This window comes from Ambystoma mexicanum, chromosome 9, assembly GCF_040938575.1.
Source record: "Ambystoma mexicanum isolate Mex_15411 chromosome 9, UKY_AmexF1_1, whole genome shotgun sequence".
Lineage (NCBI taxonomy): Eukaryota > Metazoa > Chordata > Amphibia > Caudata > Ambystomatidae > Ambystoma > Ambystoma mexicanum.
Genome location: NC_090931.1, coordinates 428,489,974 through 428,513,838, shown reverse-complemented (window position 1 = coordinate 428,513,838; position 23,865 = coordinate 428,489,974). Strand labels below are relative to the sequence as shown.

The 23,865-nt window shown below is 49.7% G+C and overlaps 1 protein-coding gene across 4 annotated transcripts in view; it reads left to right on the top strand.

Moving 5' to 3' along the window:
- RFFL (ring finger and FYVE like domain containing E3 ubiquitin protein ligase) overlaps window positions 1-23,865 on the top strand; it is a 799,537-nt gene that overhangs the window by 155,952 nt on the left and 619,720 nt on the right. The window contains exon 2 of one of the 4 annotated variants that reach the window (XM_069614896.1): window positions 2,958-3,097. The exons of the other annotated variants lie outside the window; for them this stretch is intronic. The gene's annotated coding sequence lies outside the window, so the exon portion shown is untranslated. The remainder of the gene's footprint in view (window positions 1-2,957; window positions 3,098-23,865) is intronic. 4 annotated transcript variants of the gene reach the window in all.

Sequence of the window (23,865 nt, the reverse complement as noted above, 5' to 3'; positions counted from 1 at the left end):
GAAAATCTAAAACCAAAATCTAAAATCTACCACATTAGTATATTTTGCTACATGAAAAATCTCCCCATAAAAAGCGGATTGGTGTTCGCACATTGAACTCTTATAGAAAAACATACATTATGTTCTGTAATTGGGTCCACAAACCTTCCCATAACACCCTTATATACATTATAATATGTGACGTCACAATCCAACCCCCATTTCCCACATTGTAACTTTATTCATCTGTCCCGGTCACCTCGGTTACGTTCTCATGAGAAACTCTCTACCATGGCACTGTCGGAGCCTTGAACCACAGAAATACTGCTGTACAAATGTTGCATATTAAGAACTCTTCAACCTTCTTCCCAGGGGAAACGTACTAAGGGGCAATTTGAAACCGCTTTGGTTCTTTTGACGCCATCTAAAAATCACGCTTTGCAAACCATTTTGAATTATAAAATGGTTATGCCCTCCCTGCCTGTCGGGGGGGGGGGGGGGGGTTAATGTGTGACCTCAACAAAAATAACAACTATAGTTTGCTTCTTACCATACCAGCCTTGGAATGCGGGACCTGCAATGTGTCACCAGCCACTGCAGCTTCGTTGCAGATTAATAAAAAAACTAACACACGTTTTCCTGGGAAAGCATGCTTTAAGGCCCATTTACTGCGTTTCAGCCTACCCCCAAGTTTGGTTATACTTACCTGTGCCCTTGTGTTTCTTTTTTGGGCATGACTATATAACAATTAAAAGGAGCCCCCTCCCCTTTTGCAGTTCTAATCTTGCAATTGATAAGTGCATACCTTTTTACCACGCTGTAATTGCATTTCTATTACATTATTCACCCTCTTTTATTGATCCATCAATAGCTACACTTTCTGTGCCTCCCCTTCCCTTTGTGCTACTTTATCTTTGTGAAATCCAATTTTTTTCAATCTTGTCATGTCTCCCCCAATCTCCTCCCAACCATCCAGAGTTTCCACCACCCATATACACCCTGTTCCATCCTTTTAGGCATGAAAGCCAAAATTGTTGATAGTTTTCTAGATCTGCTGACTGTGTAAAGACCCACCCATCAGAATCCTCTTCCTCATTTTCCTCAATTACTTTATTACTGCACTTCTTTTCGGTAGCTTTTTTATTATCACTGAAAGGTAACATTAACTGCCCTATTTTCTTATTGGAATATAATCTAAAAATGTTCTTAATGATGCAGGATGTGACAAGAATGAGCACCAGTGCGGGGACAGTCACTCGAAACAGTCCGGAAAGCCGGTGGTACCTATGTGAAAATGCTGTCCAACCAATTATTTGATTGCACGCCATTGACTTTGCTGGTCCTTTTTTTTCATGGAGTGTCTGTGTTGCAGCCCTGGAGCAGTCTGAATTCATCAGGGATAGTGGCCATGTGCGCTTTTCTCCAAAAAATAATTATTTCCCCGATTCTTCGTATTGATTTTCATCACTCCTCTTGCTGTGCCATTTTTCCCTGCAATGCAATCTTCATGGTAGTACTATTTCGAGGCACCATCAGTGCAGGACTGTGCAAAGTGACAAGAGCACAAACACCACCCAAGTCAGGCGGAAGCTGGACATAATCCTTCGATTCACAGGCCCACCATACGTCCATCACCATGGCCGTCCCCTGCGTCAGTGCTGCATTCCGCATCCCCTTGGTGCAGCCTGAGGTAGTGCCCAGGTAGATGGCCCCACTCAACCTGAAATACAAAGGGAATCATGTAAAACACTCTTGATGTCAACTAGTTAATGCTTTTCATGTAACCAAGCTAATGCATGTGCATATTTTCCCCAAATTGCCCTGCAACGGTCATTCACCATGGCAGCCACGTTTTGTTCAAAACCTACCAATCCCCCAGGAAGACATTGCATTATTCCCCCTCCCATTTGTCCACACACACTGCTCCTTCTACCCTTATCAATGGCCTTGTACGACACCAAAGTATGCTTTTAACTTCCTCACTTGTGCAGCATTATCTCCTGTGAAGCTTATTTGTAATTCCCCCTTTCTAGGACCTTCTGTCACATATTCCACTACCTTATGCTATGTTTCCTCATTTTCAACCATTTCTGTTTATTTCACAAAATAGTCTTCATAAACCTTTTCCCCTTCATCCACCCACCGAACCGTTACTTTTTTCCCTGGAATAAACTTCTTTTTTGCAGAGTGACAGGTGCATTAGGCATCCTACTTCCTCAAAAGACACAGATTGGGGTACAAAAAGTTTGGGCGCTCCGATCACTTGTTGGATGAGAGAGCAGACTTGGCAAGTGCCATTCGCCCTCTTTCTACCCACACGTAACATCTCGTTGTACCAAACATTTCCAGTTGACAAATCTAGCTCTCCTACAGTGCCATAATGAAAACCTTCTTCATTCATTAAACTCCTTTTTTCCTATTTATATTTTCTTTCAATTGTGTTTCACTTTTTTCTCTTACAACCAAATAGACCAAAAGAATTAATCCTACACTAAAACATAATTTTAATATCATCACACTACAAAACACTGCAAACTTCCTTTTTTTTCTTCTTCATTAAACCATTTTCTTTAAAAACATTTTCATTTGCTGGTTTTCTATATAGTCTAAAGGCCCAGAAAAAAACTAAGAAATGTCCCATATACTTACCATCATGGTTTGCTTGGGCAAAGCAGAGCTCTTGTCTTTGTACATGTCCGTCATGTGAGCCCATCATCGCCACCCTTTGATTTTCACTGCTCTGTGTGTCGCATAGATTACGGTATGTGGCCCGTTGAAGCGCTCCTCCATCCATTTGTAAAAACAAGATTTTTGACGTATATCTTCTCCCCGGGTAAAGAAGTGCTGCTTGTGGGAATTGTCCTCTTTGATCACCCGATTGTTCGATTTGAGTTTTTGGCCTTGTCTGCAAGGATATGTATTGAAGGGATTTTGTAAATTCTTTGAGATGTGTATCAAATTTCCCCTCTCCCCCTCAGACTGCAAGAAGAAGAGTGTGCATCAGAGATTGTACGCGACAGTTGAATAGGCACATGCATTCTCCGCCCTGTAACAATCTCATGGGGAGTCCAGTGATGATCTCCTCCAGGCGTATTGCGCAGTGCAAATAAAGCAAGAGGTAAGCAGTGCACCCAGGATTTCCCAAGCGTTTGCGTAAGCTTTGCCAACTGCATTTTAAGCAGTCCATTCATCTTCTCTACCAAACCGTTGGCTTGTGGATGGTAAACCGTGCATAATTTATGCTTTATCACCAGCAGTGTTATTTCCCTAATTAAATCATAAGCAAAATGCCGACCATTGTCAGAACATATTTCATCTGGAATATAGCACCTTGGGAACACCACCCTCACAAGAAATGTTGCTGAAGAGCAGACGCCATTTTGGGCACAGGGACCAGCCTCAAGCCACCATGAGAATGGGCACGATACTACACGCATTTACCTGTAAGAAGTACATCTCTCTTGCATATCAACATAGTTAATATGCAAGTGCTGGAAAGGGCCTTCTAGTCACGACAATGGTCGCTGCATAACTCTCAATGTGTGACCTGGCCAATACTTCTGGCATATCATGCAGTTATTCACAAACTCTTATACAAATTTGATAAAAAAGAATCCTCACTCATCCCTGCAGCCACTTGCTCTTTCAATACGTAGGCAGGGTAGTGAAGCTGTACCAATTTCTTTGGCATTACTACTTTATTTCATGCCGCCAAACCAAATCCGTTGGGGATAAAGAACATTCTCTCCTCTTCCAGAACTCTTTCTCATCATCGGATGCTTCTCTCTGCAACTCAGTTATCTGCATTAGTGGGGTTGCATTAAAGTTTTCAGATAATGCATCTTTTTCTTTGCTCACTTTTAGAACTGCTAGTAGGGTTATCTTTTCATTTTCGCCAGGGAATAGCACATGTGTAGCTTCGGGTAGATATGCTGTTTCTTTTGCTGCTCGCTCTGCCCTTTTGTTTCTGGATGAAATAAAATCTTTCATTCCTGTGTGGTGTTGCACTTTATTAAAGGTAGTTTTACTGGGAGTGGTAACATTTCTAATAATTTATTTAGTAATCTGCATGCTTAACAGGTGTACCATCACTTCTTTTGAACCCTCTCCCTTCCCATCTTGCTAGCCCTGTATGCAACATGTTCCGTGCCTCAATCAAGGCCAGTAGCTCTGCTGCCTGTGCATAGTAGTGGTCTCGTAGTCGCGTCTGTGAGTACACCATCAACTCCTCCCCTTTGTGCACTCCATGTCTTTGACTTAACACTGCAGAACCTGAATACCTCTGTCCTGTTGTCTCTTCGATACTGCAGCTTCTGTCAATGAAAATCATGTCTCCCCCCCCCCCCCCTCCCGACCCCCTTTCAATCACCTCTTCCTTAACCAGGGTGTTACTTTCACTCCTGTATATGCACGCTTTGCAGTCATGTATCTAATCTCCCTCCTCTATTGTTCTGCAATGAGCTTTGCTGGGTTTATAGTCCTGCATCGCTCCACTTCTATTGCTGGGTTTGTCAGTATTACCTCGTACCCTGAAGATCTCTGAGTTGTTGCTTTTTGTTTTTTCCAGTAGAGCGAATAATGCATGCTCCACATATAAAATTACTGGGCACCCCATAGTTATTGTGGAAGCCTTCTAATTGCAAATGCAGGAGCAGCAAGTGCCTGCTCACATGGGAAATGTCCCTGCATCACTGCGTCTAGGGATCCACTGTAATATGCAAGTGGTTTGTGTCCCTGTCCCTTGTGTGTCAGCACAGCTGTCTAATGTTTTCCATCTGAATGGGAAAACGGGTGAAACTTTGTGATTGGGTGTGGCAAGTACCGGTGCACGTGCTAACTCCTGTTTTAGTTCATCAAAGTTTGCGTCCATTTCAGCTGTGCACTATGTTTTGTGTTTCCACGCTTCCTTTAATGCTTGTAACAATATCATGGTGTAAGTGGAGTAATCAAAAATCCATGCCCAGCAGTAGTTGCATAGGCCCAAGAACTGCTGCATCTCTGTTTTTGGTCATGGAGTTTTATGTATGGCCTCTACTCTTTCTGGTGTTATTTTCCTCCCGTCTGCTGACACAATCTGACCCAAGTACACCACTTCTTTTTGACAGTACTGTAATTTCTCTTTGTACACTTTGTATCCTTTGTCAGCTAGCAAAGTCAGTAGTGTTACTGAGTCCCTTCTGCACTCCTCTTCTGTCGAGCTGCAAACCAATAATTCGTCAACCTACTGTATCACTGTGCTTGCAATCTGTAAATTGCTCAAATCCATTTGTATAATTCTGTTAAAGAGGCTAGGTCACTCACACTACCCTTGGGGCATTCTAGTGTGTTCGGACCTGGTCCCGCGATGTGATGTCATTTATAACGTGCCTATAAGTGTTGAAGGCGCAACCAGGTAAGGAGGCAAGACAAAAACAGTGGTCTTAATAGGCGCAGTGACATTCGGGTCACGCAAGTGCAAGGGAACTGGTAGGGGAGAAGTGCCGGGGGAGTGGGAGAATGGAGAAGTGTTGGACAAAGGAGAACGGAAACAAGAAGTAGTGCAGCCAACGGGTCGCAAGTGCAGCTGCTGAGAAGTGCAGACAACGAGTGTCTAATAAGTGCAGGAGTGGTGACCTGTAGGGTGACAGACAGACTACAGTGCAGGGGGTGCCAAGAGACAGTGCAGGATTGCAGCTGGATAGGCGGGGACCTGGGCCCGAATTTAGAGGGTGGCCAGGTGACCAGTGCGTGGAACAGACAGGAGATCAGAAGGGAAGAGGAAAAGAGAAGGCAGAAGCAAAGAGGAAGGTCTTGTGGTGCTTCCGGAACAGGAGATGGTTCTGCTCAAGAGGCCGGGGGGCTGTTCCAGAGGGAGGCACCAGGCGGAGAGAGATTTGCCCCCAACTCGTTGCTTGGAGAAGCGACTGACCCTCAAGGAATTGGAGGTGGAGGAGCGAAGGGCCAGAGTAGGAAGATAACTCAGTAGAGAGAGTTGGAGATATTGCAGTCACTGGTCCCAGAAAGCCTTGTGGACGATGTAGAGGGTCTTGAACTTGATCCTTCCTGCCACTGGGAGCCAATTAAGAGATTTCAGTGCTGGAGAGATACGATCCCTGGGCTTGAGGCCAAGGACAACTCTTGCAGGCCTGTTCTGGATGAGTTATAGAGGACGGAGAGTAGAGGAAGGTAGATTTATAAAGCTGCTATTGCAGTAGTCCAGCTTAGAGAGGACCAGAGCTCTGGAAACGGGGAGCTTCTGGGGGAAAGTGAGAAAAGGAAGAATAACTCTGAGGAGGTGCAGCTGGTAGTTTGACTTCTTAGAGATGTCGGAGGTGTAAGGAGAGTGTGGAGTTGAAGATGACCCTGAGGTTTCTAGCTTTGCAGGTAGGAGCAGGAAGAGGGCTCAGGGTGGGCGGCCAGAGAGGGAGAGGAAAGGGGGCAGCCGGTAATACAATGAGGAGGATCTCCGTCTTACTGGTATTAAGGCAGAGACCATTGGCGGCACACCACTTCTGGATTGCGGACAGACAATCCGGGGAGAAGAGGCGGCTGAGGGGAGCCTGAAGGAGAGCTGAGTATCATCCGCATATCACTGGAAGTTGGAGTAGAGTGCAGCTATGCGGTGGGCGAGAGGTGGCAGTTATTGGTTGAATAGCCAAGGAGAAAGATTTGACCCTTAGGGGTGGAGAGGAGGGAGGGGAGAGAGGGGAGATTGGGAGATATATAGCTATCAGACCTGTCTAGAAATATTGTCAGGGGTGAAGAAAGGAAAGGAAGAGAAGGGAGGAGGAGAGTCCGACACAAAAAGGCCAGAGGAAGAGAGGGTGGACAGGATGTCCTGGTTTTATAGAGGAAATGTGAAGCCAAGGACATGCAGAGGGCCTGGGAGGGAATAGGAGATGTTGAGACTGCAGCAGGATTGGCCAGCTCCTTACAGATTTTAATGAGTTTGGCCGAGTTGTTTGATGCCGCAGAGATGCAGGCTTGGATATATGCTCCCTTCTTAGTGTGGACAGAGTCGGTACTGACTTTGGAGCAGGCGGCAGGCCAGTTTGTCAGAGGGTGCACATCGTGCCCTCCATTTCCTCTCAGCCACCCTATACTTGCATTTAAGGGTGATGAGGTTGGAGTCCTACCAAGAGTTGCTTTTGGCTTTGGGCTTCAAGCGGATCCTCATGACGGGGGCAAGTACATTGAGAGTGTCAGAGATAGAACAATAAAGGTTAGAAAGGGCTGTCAGGATGTGAGTTAGTCAGAGGTGCAGGAGGGGGGAGAGAAAGTGGCAGGGAAAGCCAACTGGCACACGCTTCATGGGTCGGATGACCGAGAAGGTGGGTGGCAGTGCTGGAGTTGGCTCGGCCTGAGCTGGGGGTGGGGGGGAGAGAGAAAAAGAAAAGTAGTCACTCCAGGAGAGAGGAGTAGTGAGAGGGTTACAGAGAGGGAGGTTTGAGAACAGGAGAACATCCAAGGTGTCCCCTGAAGAGGGAGTCATTTGTGCCAGAGGGAAGAATAGAGCGAAAGAGAATCGCAGAGGTTGTGAAAGAGTCCAGAGGAGATACAGGAAGCATCCAAGAGGATGTTGAGGTATCCGAGTAGGAGGAGTTGAGTGGTAGAGGCAAGAAGGCAGGAGGAGAGCTCCGCCCACTCAGAGAGGAAGGAGGGTACCTGGCCAGTTGGCCGGTAGATGGTAGCCACAGTAAGAGAGTGGCCAAGAGAGCAAGAGAGAGCAAGCCTGCAGAGCAGGCATTAAAAGGAGAAGTAGTCCTGCATAGGAATGATAGAGGCAGGGATCTACTCCGGGAAGATCAAGGCTACACCTCTCCCGGGACATGGGTGGTTCTGGGCACGGAGAGGATCTTGTTGCCTTCAGGGAGGAGAGTGTCAAAACCCATGACAGATCTGGCCGTGAACCACTTCTTGGTCAGACCGAGAACATCAAGGTTGAGTTCTTCCAGGAGACGGCGGATGTCAGAGGAGTGTTTGGCAGCTGAGCGAAAGTGAGTGTGGCAATGTGGAGAAGGTTTCCACCATTGAAAGACTTCCGTGGAGGGGTACAGGTTTGAGGTACGTCCTGCGGAAGTGTAGAAGAAGCCGGAGGGTGGGCAGAGGAGGAGGAAGGAGGAGAGGGCAAGGTAACCAACGAGGCAGATGAAGACGCCAGAGAGGTGGCGGAGGAGGGAGGCAACAAGGGGTCCAGAGAAGAAGTAGAGGAAGCCAATGGGGTGGCAGAGGGTAGAAGGTAGTGGGAGAGGAGCCCGAGATGGGAAATAAGGGACAGCAGGAGAAGAAAGGAAGTTGATGAGGTGTGGGAAGCGTCTATCAAAGAGGAGGAGGTTGGCCTGATGGCCTTGGACCAAGACTCTGCCATGTAGGTAAACATTAATAATGTTCTTAGAGGAGTGGAAGGGGGCCAGGAGGGCCTCCCACCGGGTGCCACCATTAATGGGAGAGGAGAAAAACGGAGGGAGCAGAGACCATATGTGGAGTCATAGGTCTGGTGAAGGAATGACGAAGAGGATTTTAGTGAGGGTCTGTCTGGAGGAAGCACTGGTGTAGGTATGCGCGATACGGATGCCTGGGTTAGAGACCAGGATAACCCTTTTGAACTTCTTCCTACCAGACTTAATAAGAAAGACACAATAGTCAATAGAGAAGCAGTTCGAGAAGATGGGAGAGACGGAGAGCACCATAGAGGATGCAGAGGGACTGGTGAGGGGGGAAAGAGGGCAAGCGGGGGAGTGGAGCAGTGGGGAAACAAAGAAGGGGAGGAGACACAAGGAGGAGCGGATTCAAGCAGACGAGACAAGAACAAGACTTAATTTTCATTTCAATTTAAACCAGCTCTTTTGGCTTGGGATCTAGGCAGTCCTGGAGCTTTATATTTACCAAAAAGTGATAACCGATGTCCTCGAGTCAGTGGGTGGCAGATCCCTCCAGTGGGCCCGGCAAGTAAAAGACTCTTTGGACATTTTGGGGTTGATAAACCTATGGCACAGCCCACATTGCACAACTGAGGGACACAGAGCCACTGCAAAGAATAATGTAAGACGCCTCATTGAAATAGAATTAGTTACCAATTGTAGCTATTCTACTGGGGTATCCTATACCTGAATCGCAAGATGGGTTGGGGTTTTGAAACATACCTTGATATGGTAAGGCCACCTTTCTCACGTAATTTGTACATTAAGGTCAGAGTTTCTAATTTACCTCTGGCGAATGTCGCCAAGAAATGGTCTACAAATGGTAACAGTGTCGTCCCGTTTGAAAATGTGTAAAGGTCTCCTCAGCTAATAAACAGTTTTTTTGTAAAGCTTATAGTGCACCTAGGAACAGATTTTTAGTCCCACTACTGATTTGCAATTGGTAAAACAGTTGAAGCGCTAAGGTTCTTCAAAAAATGTGATGTGGAAGATGGCTGCGATCTGCTAGACATCGCGACCACCGAGCTCCCGCTCCCAGAGGTGCTGTATCCCTGACATCTTTAAGCAGCCCTCCCCAGGCGATGGAAAAGACCCCACTGGCATCCGGAGCACAGCCGGGATATAGGGGGGCCCGCTTGCTGCTTCTGCTGTGCTGGACGAAATGTACTGCAAGTGCTCCTGTTGAGCGGCGGGCAGCCGCAAGGCGGGCACAGCAAACCCAAGTTAGGAGTAGTGGGGCCTGCCCCGACCCCACTCGGAGCAGCAGCGAGCCCCCGCTCCAGGAGGGCTGAGTCGGCGACTTCGTGCACCGCAGCCGCCAGGAGAGACGACGGAAGCCCGCTGCTTCTCCCACTGGTGCCCGCTCCACATTGAAGGATCCGCGTGAAGTGCGGACTTGAGACAGTGGAATGCGCAGCACGGTCCTAGGAACCGAACTGGCGAGGCCCCAGATGGGATCCTGCCACAGCGGCTCCCACCTAGTTGAATCGAGATCACTGGCCGTGTCGGCTTCATACCATTGCAAGCGGAGAGGAGCGGACCCGGAGCGGCCGTCCCAGCATGAGGCCAGTGATACCCACCAGCGCACAATACATACCTAACTGCGACAACCAGATCTGTGCTGGGGAGCACCTCGTCGAGGGGACACCAGCTCCGGACTGCTCCCCCAGCCGGCATACAGTGTGTACCGTGCTGCAGGAGCTTGCACGACTCGGGTACGTGCAGTGCTCCCCCTTTTACTGTGGCCCACCTCATCCCCCTCTGAAGAGACCTGACCTCCAGCGTATTACGCCACAATAGCCCAAACGAGACGCACAGAGCCTTCTCCTCTGTGCATACCGAGGCCACCCCACGATAATCCGCGCCCAGTGAGGGAACCCACCATGCAGGCCCACGCATGGGGATCTAGGACCGAGTGCATTCAACGTGAGCTGAAACAAACTGCTGAAGCTGCGCTGGCCCCGGGGACCACCTCTGGGCAAGGACGCTACAGGTGGTCCGCACCAACTGCCTGAGCACACCTCGGCTTCCTCGGGCTCTGCCCTGGGCTCCTCTCCGGCACCCAAGACTTGCACCACTGGCGCAGGGACGCCGCGGGTGGGCCCTCCGCACCATGGACAGGTGCTGTGCCTCTGCTGATTCGAGCACAGTCCAGGATCCGTGCCAACACGCCAGTGAGGGGGTGGTGGGGAATTCGAGTGCTCAGCTGCACATCTAACCACCTATGATTCACCTTTTCCTCCCCCCACCTCGATCACCCCGTTGGGCATAACGGACAGCTTAATCTGGGAGGCACCCACCCTCCTCCCCAACAAGAAGGACGGACGGCAACACAGACCTCAGAAGAATAGTCCATCAGCGAGGTCCGCTGGCATACCACCAGACCAAAGCACACAAACCGAACAGGGATATGTCTATTAAATAAGCCCAAGAACTCACACCCATCCCAGAGACCCCCCAGGAAAGCACAGGAAGGCACGCTGGCCAAAATATGTGCCAAGAATCGGGGAGAGGCCCAGGGGAGTCGACCCAGTGAGTGGTCAACTGAGGAATCTTCAGCGGACCGAGAAGACTGTGATCAACCAGTCACACAGGCCGCCTTGAAACACCTACTGGCTGATATTGTCGACAAAATCACCACGGCTGGCCAGAAGCAGATGGATGCGCTCAGAGACGACCTGGCAGAGGGCATCCAGGAAATCAAAAGGGATATCAATAAGATATAGGAGAGAGTTGACACTAATGAGAGAGCAATTCAGGACCTAGCTGAGGACGCAAGGAAGATGGATTCTCTACTGGACACACTGGCGACAGCTGCCTACAACATGGAGCTTCCAGTGGAGGACTTGGAGAACAGGTCTAGGCGCTTGAACATTCAAATCCAGGACCTTCCCGAGGCCCCCCAGGATCAAGATTTGCGCCAAGTAGCAAATGGAATCTTTGCTGATCTCCTGGACGTGGCAGAGCTGGTGGACATGGTCTTCAACAGAATCCACACAGTGGGCCCCAGAAGATCTGACCCAGGCACCAGGCCTAGGGACGTCTTGGTAGCAATGCACAGTTGCACCCTAAAACAACAAATATTGACGCAAGCACAGAAGGCCGGGCGGCTCACGTACAACGGAGCAGAGATCGTGCTATATCAAGACCTAGCGCAGGCCACCCTGGCGAAAAGGATGGGCCAGGTCCTGGTGCACCTAAGATCCCAGGACATACGCTACAGATGGACGCATCCATTCGGTCTGACATTCGTCTGGAAGGGGAACCCTCTGAAAATCACGTAATGTGAGCAGGGTATTGCACTCTTGGGTCTGGAAGAACCTCCACCACAGACCCGTCACCCAACAGGCAGAGCGCAAGTCATGGGAGTGGGCCACGGTCCGCCCTAAAAAGTAGAGGAGCGACGCCCAATCAAATCGGCGAGGCCCACCATCAAGGAAGGATCGTGAGACCCAGGGGTGACAAGACCTGCTGGGATCAACACCTTACGGCACAGATTCCACCAGAACATAACAAGAATGCCTGGGGAGGGCATAAATGATGAGATGAATGCATGAGAGCACATACAGCAACAGATGGAGGGGCATTGGCGGGAGGGGAGTTCACTCTTGGAATGGGATGTGGACATCCCAAGTTGGATACACTGGGGGGCAGTTTTTGGAACGACTCTCGAGGGTTAGATTTGAGGGGGGCCACCGGCCAGATGTTCCGGCTCACCGAGGGGGATGGGGGGAGGTTCGAGGGTGCCCGACTCTCAGATGATGGCAGCCATGCTGAGGGATCTAGGGCACAGTGGGAGCACTTGGGGTGGGCTACCTGGTGCTAGGGGTATGTTGAGGATTCTTTCCCTGAACGTCAATTGTCTCAACTCTCCAGTTAAGCAGAAAAAATTAGAACGCTATATCAGAAGTGAGCAACTGGACATTGTGACGCTGCAAGAGACTCACATTCATACCTAGGACAGAGGAAGGGTTAAAATATGGGGTTACTCCAGACTACTACAAGCTACACAAACCAACAAAAAGGCGGGGGTCATAATGGCCCTGGAAGACGGGTTAGATCTGCAGATCACAGGGAAGGACTCTGATGACCAGGGAAGGTTTCTGGCGATATCCTTGGAGGGGAGGGGAGAGGAGAGGAGAGGAGAGGAGAGGAGGGGAGGGGAGGGGAGGGGAGAGGCGCGCACTGTGGATCCCTTTTATCCAAAACTCTCTAGACAAACTTGAGGGGTTTGGCAAATTCCCTGTCATACTCACCGGTGACTTCAATATTGCTTGTGATCCGGCCAAAGATAAGAGTTCCGGGGTGGTGGCCCCACAGAGTGGCCCAACACGCAAGCTGAGGGACAAAATTAGCACTTTGGCACTAGTTGATGCGTGGAGGGTGATACAGGGGGACAATGAGGGTTGCACCTTTTACTCGCATGCCCACCGCTCCCACTCTAGAATAGATTACATCTGGCTATCATCAACTCTACTGGGAGATGCGCTTGACATTTAAGCACAAAAGAAAAGGGGATCCAAGACGGAACCCTCCCGTCCTTGCACACCTTCAAATCCCGTCACTGGACAGTTAAATATTCATTCGGCTTTGTTTTTTTTAGATAAGATAATATTTTCATTAGTAACTAAGTAAACGCAAACAACGTTGTATATATTTGATACAAAAGGTTATATGCGTTTTTTGATTAAATCAATAACAAAGAAGGTTAAGTTCAGTGTTGGTGGCTGACGCGTTTCGAGATGATGATCTCTTCTTCATGAGCCTTAACACTTAATCATGCAGTTTCTGGTCAAGTAGCAACAACATTCACATTAGATGTAGATTTATTCAGAGCCACAAATCAACACAGGCTTGGTAATCTCTATAACTGGTCATATGGATATCGTACTACTTCAATATCCGGCTCACTCAATGTGAGACTTAATGGACTGGTCAATTTAGCACCCAACCTGTCAGCCTAGTTAATGCATGTTAAAGTGAATGACTGTAGCTTCAATCATGAGGGGAATGGAAAAGGAGAAAAGAGCACTCGCCGTGGCCTTCTCCCTTTTCGCAGTGTATGTTGCCAAAATAAAAACCGCGGAGGACTAAATACGCTAGCCCTTATTCTGGCCACAGCTGGTTCCAGAGTAATCTTTCATCTTATGTTCAACTTATTCCGTAGGGCCCTGAAACCATAGATAAGGAATAGGCTCAAATTTAACTAAATGCTGTTGAGTTACCTCTCAGTGCTATGGTGGTTGCACAGTTAAATTCACCTTGGTATATGCAATAAACTTGCAAAATGTATGTGGATGGCATGCAATCACTTCAATAAGAGGGGCCTGGACGGTTGCTACAGCTCGGAAGATTAGTGAGTGCTCTTTTCTCCTTTTCCATTCCCCTCATCATTGAAGCTACATTCATTCACTTTAACATACATTACCTAGGCTGACAGGTTGGGTGCTAAATTGACCAGTCCTTATGTATGTATGTATGAATGTAAAAAACATTAATTCGACAGCCAAAACACCGGTCCTTCATTTCCTAGTAATCTCCCAACATGTGCACCCCGTACAAAAACACCTCCATGGGTGGGGGTATCCCTCTTATCGTGCTGTTTGCATAGTATGCCTGAATCAATACTGCCACTCTAGCTGGATACATTCTGGGTGTGGTGCACACCATCCCTTTCTCTTAAAATGTATTTGTGGTGTTCAATTTGCAGAGTAAGTCCCTTCCCAGAATGTTGTTGGGAGTATATTTCCAATACACTAGTGGTGCTACAATATTCTGGGTCCCTATTGCCAAGGGTAAATCTTTTGTCAGAGGAACTTTCAAAATTGTCCCCAAAAAGCATTGTGTCCAAACTTTTGTTAGATAATGGAAATCCTTCTTCCTTTATGCATGATCTGGTTGCTCCGGGATCTATAAAAAAGGAAAATTCCCTCTGTCCAATCTGAACTGCTACCTCTGGTTCCTCCTCTGGGTACTCAGTTACTGCTAGAACAGGACACACTTGCGCTCCCGTGGGCACCCCTATTGGGAAAATGTATTGACGGATGATGTAAATGGATTACCGCCCACCACTGTCACTACAGTGTATTAGGGCACAGTGTTCTGCCCCAGTAGTGTTACCCCCTTCTTGTACTTTTGTCTATACTGGTGCCTGGAGGATGCTTACTGTACCTGGGGTTCCTGCCATCTCCCCACCCTGCACTTGCCCTTGTCCCTGGGTGGATATACCCTGCAATTGTGTGGGCTGTATCTGTAGTTGCTGCTGTGGTATCACCTGTATTTGTTGAGGTGTCTTTGTATAAGGCTCCTGTTGTTGCCCTGCTTGTGCTATTAGCGGGCATGTCTGTGTGAAGTGACCACACTTTCCACAGGCAAAGCACTGTTTCCCAAACCGTGGCCCCATACCCCTGTACCCCATGCCCCTTCCTTGTGTGTGTGTGTGTGTGTGTGTGTGTGTGTAAATATCCTCTCCCTGTCCTATACGGTCCAATGTGACCATTTATTCCTCCTTTGTGCACAACCCCTGGCTGTTGCTGCACGTTTGTAAATGCAGGTTGTTGCTGGATCTGCACCGTTCCCCCTCTGCTGATTGGGTGGTACTTGAATGTACCCTCCTGGTTGCATTACCGTTGCCACTGTGAGCCCCCCTTGCTGCGCCTGTGGAACAGCACTGACCCTGTGAGCACTGCTTCTTCCATATTTCTTTTAGCCAGTTTTTTTCTGAACTAATTTGTTTTCTGTTCTTGTTGCATTGTCAGCTGTCTCCTTATCCTGCTTTCTTTTACAATAATGTATAATTGTTGCCTGTTTCTCAGTCCACCCTTTTGCCTCAATTCCCACTATCTTTACTGCAGATGTGTGCACATCTGCAGGGAGCACCCTCACTAGGATTTGGTAAAACAAAGGTATTTTGTCATCCCAAGACTGTTTATTTTCCAGTGTCCTCATTTCCTGTAAGGACTGTATATATTCCGCAGAGTCCTCATCAGGCTTCATTTTACGAGCCAATATTGAACTCCTGTCTGACCTATCTGGATACAGCTCCCTTGGAGCCTTCCAAACATGTGCTCGATAAATATTAAAGGGTGCTCCATCACCCTTTAATATTGAGAGCTTAATTCTACTGCGGCACATCCGGCCTGTTTCCATATTTTGTCACTTCTCTCCCCAACCAACACTGCCAAACTTTTTCTATCTCCTATAGCCAATGGAATTCCTGTTGTCTCTTTCTCAAACATAAATCCATTTGCTCACCCCCACCATTAATGAAGGTTAACTGTAAACCAAATTGCCCCTATACATTGTGTGTAGTGAACCTCACCCCTTACTTTCTGCAAAAGGGGCATCTGTGTGCGAGCTCTGCGTTTATTACCACGTTGTGGTCTTTTTGCAACTGCTATTCTCGTTTTTCTATCCCAAAGCCTATTTCCCCAATCTCCCTATGAGGCTTCTCTTTTGCCTCTTCTCTCTCATTTCTTCTCCTTCCCCTGCTCATGTCGGTCTAATTGCACATGTCTAATTCGTCATCCCCATGATCTCTGTCACCACTGTCCTCCCAATCTAATACAGTGCGCACACTTTCTGTCCGCAGTTTTTCAAATGTATGCATCCTGCTGTCCAATCCTATTCGTCAGCTGACTTTCCTTGTTCTTTTCCTTTTTTTCCCCTCTCCCTTTCCATGGCTTTCTCGGCTTCTCTGAAGACAGTCAAGTTGCTGCTGAGTGCTCTTTTTTTAATGTCTATTAAATATTTCCACCTCCCCCTCCCATCCTTAGTAATGGCACTCACTTCACCTTCATCTTTTCTTTTATGTGTTCCTTCGTTATCTAGAGACACTCGTTTAGGATTCGTATATATTGCAGTTAGTTTTAGTGATGGTTATATCGTATATGGAGAGGGCGGTGCATTTCCTGCTCCTCCTATACCTTTCCCGTCTCCGTCTCTTTCCTTTTTATTCGTGCAACTTCCTAAGCCCTAAAATTTCCTGCCTCTTTTTAAGCTTTGCACCTTTGTAAGAAGCCAACAAATATGAATACATACTGTCGATAATATTTTTATTGAACGTTCCCTCTCCAGGGCATTCTTTATAACATTACCCCACTGTCATGTACCCACTCAAAATGGTACTTCTTTATCTTGTCATGATATTGAGGCAATTTCCTACATACACTTCCATCTGGCCTCCTAACGCCCACAGGTGAGTGGGAAAGCTCCCCGGAACATTTTGGGCTTGTTTACATTTTTTTTTAAAGTTTCCCCAGCCTGCTTGCAGCCCCGCTCCCACCTTAGTCCTCAGACCTTTTGCGCTTCCCCTGAAACCTGCCTCCCATCCATCCCCCCCCTCCCCTGATTAGCTACTGCCTCTCAGCTTGGCTTTGGTAGTGTCCCTGGCCTCCTCACTACCTCACCACTCTTCCATCTGGCCTCCTAACATCCACAGGTGGGTGGTTAGGCTCCCTGGACCATTTTGGGCCAGTTATTATTATTATTATTTTTTTTTTAAGTTTCCCCAGCCCGCTTGCAGCCCCGCTCCAACCTCGTTCCCCAGACCCTTTGCGCTTCCCCTGAAACCCCCCTCCCGCACCCTTCCCCTGATTGGCTAGCTCCGGCACCGAACGGTCCCTCCCAGGGCAGCCCTCTGCCAGTGTAGCCCCCGTGGCCTAGGGCCCTAGGCAAAAGGCGAATCTAGGTGGTGTCTGCAGGTGTCAGCAGGGGAAGCCAGTGGTCAGCCGTCAGCCATCAGCTACTAGTAAGGTAGGTGTGGCCTGGGTGGGGAATAGAGCAATCGCTCTACCAGGATGCTCAAAACTAGGTGCGTTCTATCGTGTACTCCGACTGCATTGTGAACCGTAGGCCTCTCTCCCACTATACACTATTCTCAAATCTAGGTGCATTGTATCGTGTATTCAAACTGCATTGTGAACGTTGGGCCTCTCTCACACTATACTGGTTTCTCAAATCTAGGTGTTCTATCTTGTATTCAAACTGCATTGTGAACCTTACGCCTCTCTCCCACTATACAGGTTTCTCAAATCTAGGTGCGTTCTATCTTGTATTCCCACTATACAGGATTCTCAAATCTAGGTGTGTTCTATATTGTATTAAAACTGCATTGTGAACCTTAGGCCCCCTTGCCACTATAAAGGGTTCTCAAATCTAGGTTTGTTCTATCTTGTACTCCCACTATACAGGATTCTCAAATCTAGGTGTGTTCTATCTTGTATTCAAACTGCATTGTGAACCTTGGGCCTCTCTCCCACTATACACTAGGTGCGTTCTATCTTGTATTCAAACTGCACTGTGAACCTTAGGCCCCCTTGCCACTATACAGGTTTTTCAAATCTAGGTGTGTTCTATCTTGTACTCAAACTGCATTGTGAACCTTAGTCCCATCTCCCACTATTCTGGTTTCTCAAATCTAGGTACGTTCTATATTGTACTCCCACTGTACAGGATTCTCAAATCTAGGTATGTTCTATATTGTATTCAAACTGCATTGTGAACCTTAGGCCCTCTTGCCACTATGCAGGATTCTCAAATCTAGGTGCGTTCTATCTTGTACTCGGACTGCATTGGCAAACTCTGCACTCAACCGGCCTTCTCAGTGAGTTGAGGGACATGCCACTCACTGGCAATAACAGTCCAGCACGCTGGCGCACTGTTAAGCCGAATGAGACCCACTGCATTCCTTACCCCCGCCATCCCACAGGCCTCTTCCCTTCAACTGCGCACTGTCAGCAAGCTTCCCTCACCCCCTTCCTCTCCCCCGCACCCTCACACCTTTCACTCTCAACCTCTCAACCTGTCCCACTCTCCCCCACCCGTAGATCCTGCTATGCGCAACTAAGAGCGGCAAGATGGAGAGAGGGATTAGTGAACCTTTCCCCCCGGAACACACCAGAGGATACAGCGAAACACCTAATATGCCCATCACACTCCAGCCGCGCCGGCATCCACCCTCCGACTCCTCCCTCTCACACTGTCACCTTTCATGTACACAACACCCCCAACTCCCACTTTCCCAGCCTTCCTAGCCGATGCTCCAATCACCAGAGAACCGCCTACTCTCACTCACACACCCACTAACCCTCATAATGCAAAGAAAGGGGAAGACCACAGGCACCTAATGCCACTCCTAGCATCACCCATCCTCTGACATAATTTGCAACCACTCCCACCGCAGTATAGAATTGAAACCTCACTGCCCATGCCTAACTCAGTCCTAGCTCTTTTCCCCTCTGGCCCCTGTTCCCCCCACTACAATTGCTCCTTCATCTCCACTGCCCACCATGTCCGATTTCCCCCCCCCCCCCACACACTTCCAGTCTGCATACCAGACCCCACCCTCTACCCACAAGGGCATCCCTCCAAATATCCTGCACCCTCATCAATGCCAGGTCAGTTCCAAAAATAAGCTCCATCTACGACCTCATCACAGATGAAAATCCAGACATCCGATACATTACTGAGACCTGGTTCTCTGATTATGAACCCGTTGCGCATCGGAGCTTCCCACCTGGCTACATTCTCACCGTCCGGAACAGATCACGAAGGGGAGGGTGGCTCGCTATATTACACAAAGACCAATTCAAGCTAATAACCAAGGACACCTCCAGCAACACCACAGACTACGAATCCCTCCTGGTAAAACTCCAACTTGCATTGTCCACCTCGCACTGCTTCCTACTCGTCCACAGACCCCCTGGCATTAACAAAAACTTTGCGGATACATTTGGTGAAGCACTGGCCACCAACCTCATCCTACATCCAACCCTCACCATCCTAGGAGATTTCAACCTATGGTTCGACTCCCCGTCAAACTCCATGACCAGGTCACTCGCAGAGAATATAGAACCACTTAACCTGATAAACCACCACTCCCACCCACACGAGTGGTCACACCCTCGATGCAGTATTCAGCAGCACAAACCTATCTACCGTGCCCCAGCGCCCCCTGCCATGGACCGATCACTCAGCACTGTGTTTCTCCATACCTCTGAGCACTGAGGTCAGCGGTCAAGGCCACTCACAACCACGCCCCAAACCACTCTTCTATTTTCCCACTATGGGACAAAGTGGTAACCACACCAGATCTTGAACTCACTCTGTACTCCCTCAACTCACCTTCCCTCCAAGAAGGACCCCCAGCAATAGAATCCTTCGACTGCTGGCTTACAAATGCCCTCACACCCCTCACCCTGTCAAAAGGTACCTCGCTGAGATCGGGAACAACGCCTAGTTGGTTCACCCCCAATCTCAAACCACTAAAAACTCTCAAGCACCGCCTCGAACGGGCTTGGAGAGCCGACCCGTCAGCCCAGAACAAATCCGCCCTAGCAAGGACAACCAGAACTTACAGATCGGAAATAAAAAAAAAGCAAGAAATCGTTCTATGGGAATAGAATTCAAAATGCTTGCAACCAGAGTAAGGAACTACATAAAATCGTATCAGAATTCAAATCCCCCTCATGCTCTCGCTTGCCCACTCAAAGCTCCCAAGCCTTATGCAACACCCTCTCGCTCCACTTCCACAATGCTGCCAACGAAAGACACTCCGCCATCATCGCTAAACTAAAACTCTTAACGCCACCTCCCACTCGCCCACAGACCTCCGCCCAAAACTCCCCTTGGGCACACTCGTTCTCTCCCATCACACACCAAGAATTCCTTTCGCTTGTAGCAGCCAGCCGCCCATCAGGCTCCCATGAAGACTCGCGCCCACCCTCAATGCCAAAAAAATACTAACCGCCACCTGTGCAGGCAGTCGCATGCGCAATCCTTACTCACTCGCATCAGGATCTTTCCTGAAAGCCCTAAAAACATCCTCCATCAAACCCCTTCTCAAAAAACTTTCTTACAACCCACTGCCTCCCCAAAACTACCACCCTATCTCCAACACGCGTTTCATCGCCAAACTGATGGACCGCGTTGCATACAAACAGCTTGGCCAATTTGCTGAAGCCAACATCCTCCTAGACCCAGCAGTCAGGCTTCAGACCACTCGGGGGGGGCGGGGGGGAGGGGGGAACAGATTCCTCGCTACTCTCCATCTGAGATGACCTTAAAAGAACAGCCGACGCAGACTGCTGCGCAGTTCTCATCCTGCTAGACCTCTCTGCAGCCTTCGATACCAACGATCACTCGATTCTATTAGTCAGACTACAAACATTAGTTACCAAAAGGACAGCCCTTTTGTGGATCTCCTCCTTTATCCAAATCGGTTGCAAATCATGTACCTTGACCAGTTCACATCCATATCACTGATCAGTATGTAAAGGTGTCCACCAAGGAGCATCCACATTGACCTTCATTTTCAACTTCTACATACAACCCATTCCTGCAATCATCTGCTCGTACAACTTTACCTGCTACAACTATGCAGATGATACCTAGATCGTCCTTAAAATCCCTAACTCTGAAGGCTCTGGCAGCCCGGACCTGTCATCGTGACTCTCTGACATTGACCAGTGGATGACGACCAACCACCGCATCCTCAACCCTGGGAAAACCGAAATCCTAGTCTGCAGGAAAACAGCTCTCCTCCCCCCAACCAACCCTGTGGTCCAATTACCTAGGACAAACACCAGCACCCTCCTACGTGGAGAAAAACCTGGGATGCGAGTTGGACTCAGTTATCCCTCACCCAACACGTCCAGCGTATCTAAAACCTGCTTCTCCAGCATGGGGTCTGGCATGGATTCACATGCTCATGAATACTCTTATTTTTTCGGTCAAATCGAGCCTCATGCTCTTCCGATTAACAGGGACCCGTTTCGGAAATCTCTATGCCCCTCAAGGGCAGAATTTCATCGAATTTCACTTCTTGGAGGATTCCGGAAGATCTTTGAGGCCTACCCCGCGTGGACATGGCTCAAGACAAAGGAGACTCCACGCCCGTTGGATCCAAACTGTTAAGGATCTGCCCAGGATGTGGACTACAGAATGTCTTCAAGGAGGATGAACACTCCCAGTGCCTCTACTGCCTGCACTCCGACAAGTCGCACTTGGAGGAGGACTGTGCGTTCTGCAAGAACATGTCCGTCCGGACCATGAAGGACCGTCGTACACGACTCGCTAACTGGCTGTAGGCGAAGAGCCCAGCAGCAGGTGAGAAGAAGTCTGAGCGGCCTTCTAAGAGCTTTGAGGGTGCTCCGGCGACAGAGGCCCAACAAAAGGCAAAGCACTGCAAGTCTGCAGGCAACGGGAGTGCCGTTGGTTCGGGCTCATCGGCTGCCAGGCCGGGGGCAACATCGCCAATGCCATCAACCACGAGCCAACGCTCTGGCTCAAAGTGGAAGTCAGACAACTGGGTAAGCTTTGGGAGAAGCCCCGGTCAGCTCCGAGGGGGAAAGCCAAGGGGGAGCGAGGCAGTGACCCTCCCCCCACGGTGAAGGCCTCAGCCGCGCCTAAGGTCGTGAAGGCCCAGATTCACCCGGCTAAGGCCTAGATTGAGGGAGTCGTGGCGGCCCTGGCATAGCCTGCGGAGGCGACCCCAGTGGAGACGACCTCCAGGCCTAGAGTTTCCCTGCCATCCTGGAGGGAATCGTCTTTCCAGCCAATCAAAAAGACCCCGGGCTGAGAAGGAGGGGGGGCGATAGACCTAACAGACTGTTACCTCCTCCGAGGACGAGCTGGCTGGCCTTAAGGCAGTCCTCGACAAAAGGTTTGTCGAGGTCAAGGCCTACGGGAAGGATTTCGACGAGGCGGACGTGGAGAGCGAGGGTGGAGCCGATGAAGAATGGCAGATCGACGAGGAACCGGACACCACGCCGCTGCCGACACTCCCGTCGCAACCAATGCCACCTCCGACGGACAGGTCAGATGACATTTTGCTGGTACTGCAGACCCTGCGCACCGAGATGAGGACAAGGTTGCCCTTACTTCCGGCGGACGATCCAGCGGCGCCTGGACCATCTGGGAGTCCTCCACCAAAGCAGAGGCGAGTACATCCTCCCCGCCCTTCCATCCTTCACCTTCATCCCCTCCACCAAGGGAGACGACGGGGACGGACGACAGTGGTGACGACGAAACGGATCTCCCATCACCCCCTCCCCAGGCTTCCCCTCCCGACGAAATTGGCTCCTTTCACGCCATGATTGCCAGGGCATCAGAGCTTTTCCAGCTATGCCCCGAAGAGCAGAAGGAGGGATTCCTCTACAAACGACGAGAGGCCAAGAGGAAGACCGTCCTCTCAGTCCCATTGTTGGACGATATCTGGGACGAAGGACTGTCCCTTTTGAAGAACCCGTCCACGGCCCCTGCGAAGAGAGACCGGTACGAGAAGAAGTACTGGGTCCCAGACTCCACTCCTATGTGCTAAGGGCGCAGCCGTCCCCGGACTCGGTGGTCTCTGTGGCGGCCAAGAAGAAATCAGCAGGGGCGACTGCATCAACTTCCACTTCTCCGCCGGACAGCGAGGGGAAGAGGCTAGACGCCATGGGACGTCGGGTCAACTCGTCTGCAGCGACGACCATTAAGGCGGCCAACGCTCTCGCTATTGTGGCCCTCTACGATAGGGACCTGTGGCTCAAAATCGCCCCCCTCCTGGACTCCCTTCCAGACGACAAGAGGGCGCAGGCCCTTCAGATCCGGCAAAAGGGCGAGGTGGCGTCGGACCACGCCATCACGGTAGCCAGACATTGCCGACACCGAGTTTTGCCAGATAGGCAACAACGTTTGCCTTCGCCGGCGTGGTTGGCTCAGGGCCACCGACTTCCATCAGGACGTGCAGACCAGGGCACTAGACATGCCCGTTGACAGGAACAACCTGTTCGGTAAGGCAGTGGACGAGTCACTGCAGGCCATCAAGGCGGACACCGAGACAGCCTGTGCCTTGGGCACTCTCAATCAGCGATGGCCGTCCTTTCGGACCTCCGGAGGCAAGTCTCAAGGTGCCTCCAAAGGATTGGCAGCAGCTCCTCGTTGTACCGTCAGGCGGCTCGCTCTTCGTCGCAGGAAGCCTATAGATGCTGCAACAAGGCCGGTGGACATCGTCGTCGCCAAGGGGCCCAAGGGGGCAAGGCCTTGGCGAATCAAGACTGAACCGCCCATGACGTCGGGCCCCCACCCGAGCACCTCGTCGGCGTATGGAAGTCCATCTTCACCCATACACAAAGGACATTGAAAGTTTCTACGCTTCGTGGTCTAGGGGCGGCACTATCAGTTCAAGGCACTGCCCTTCGGTTTGAAGTCGGCGCCAAGGGTCTTCACCAAGTGCCTGGCACCGGTGGCGGCGCGGATGTGCCTGCAGGGGATCCACGTCTACCCCTATCTGGACGATTGACTCATCCGAGCGAAGTCAAAGGAACTCGCCGTCGAACACACAGCGAGGACCGTCCGCCTGCTCATGGGACTGGGGTTCACAATAAATTATGCGAAGTCCTGCTTGGTGCCATCTCAGGACGCTCAGTTCCTGGGAGCCAGATTCAACACGGTGACGTGCCTAGCCTCACTGTCGGAGGACAGGATAAAGGCCATACTGGCCAAG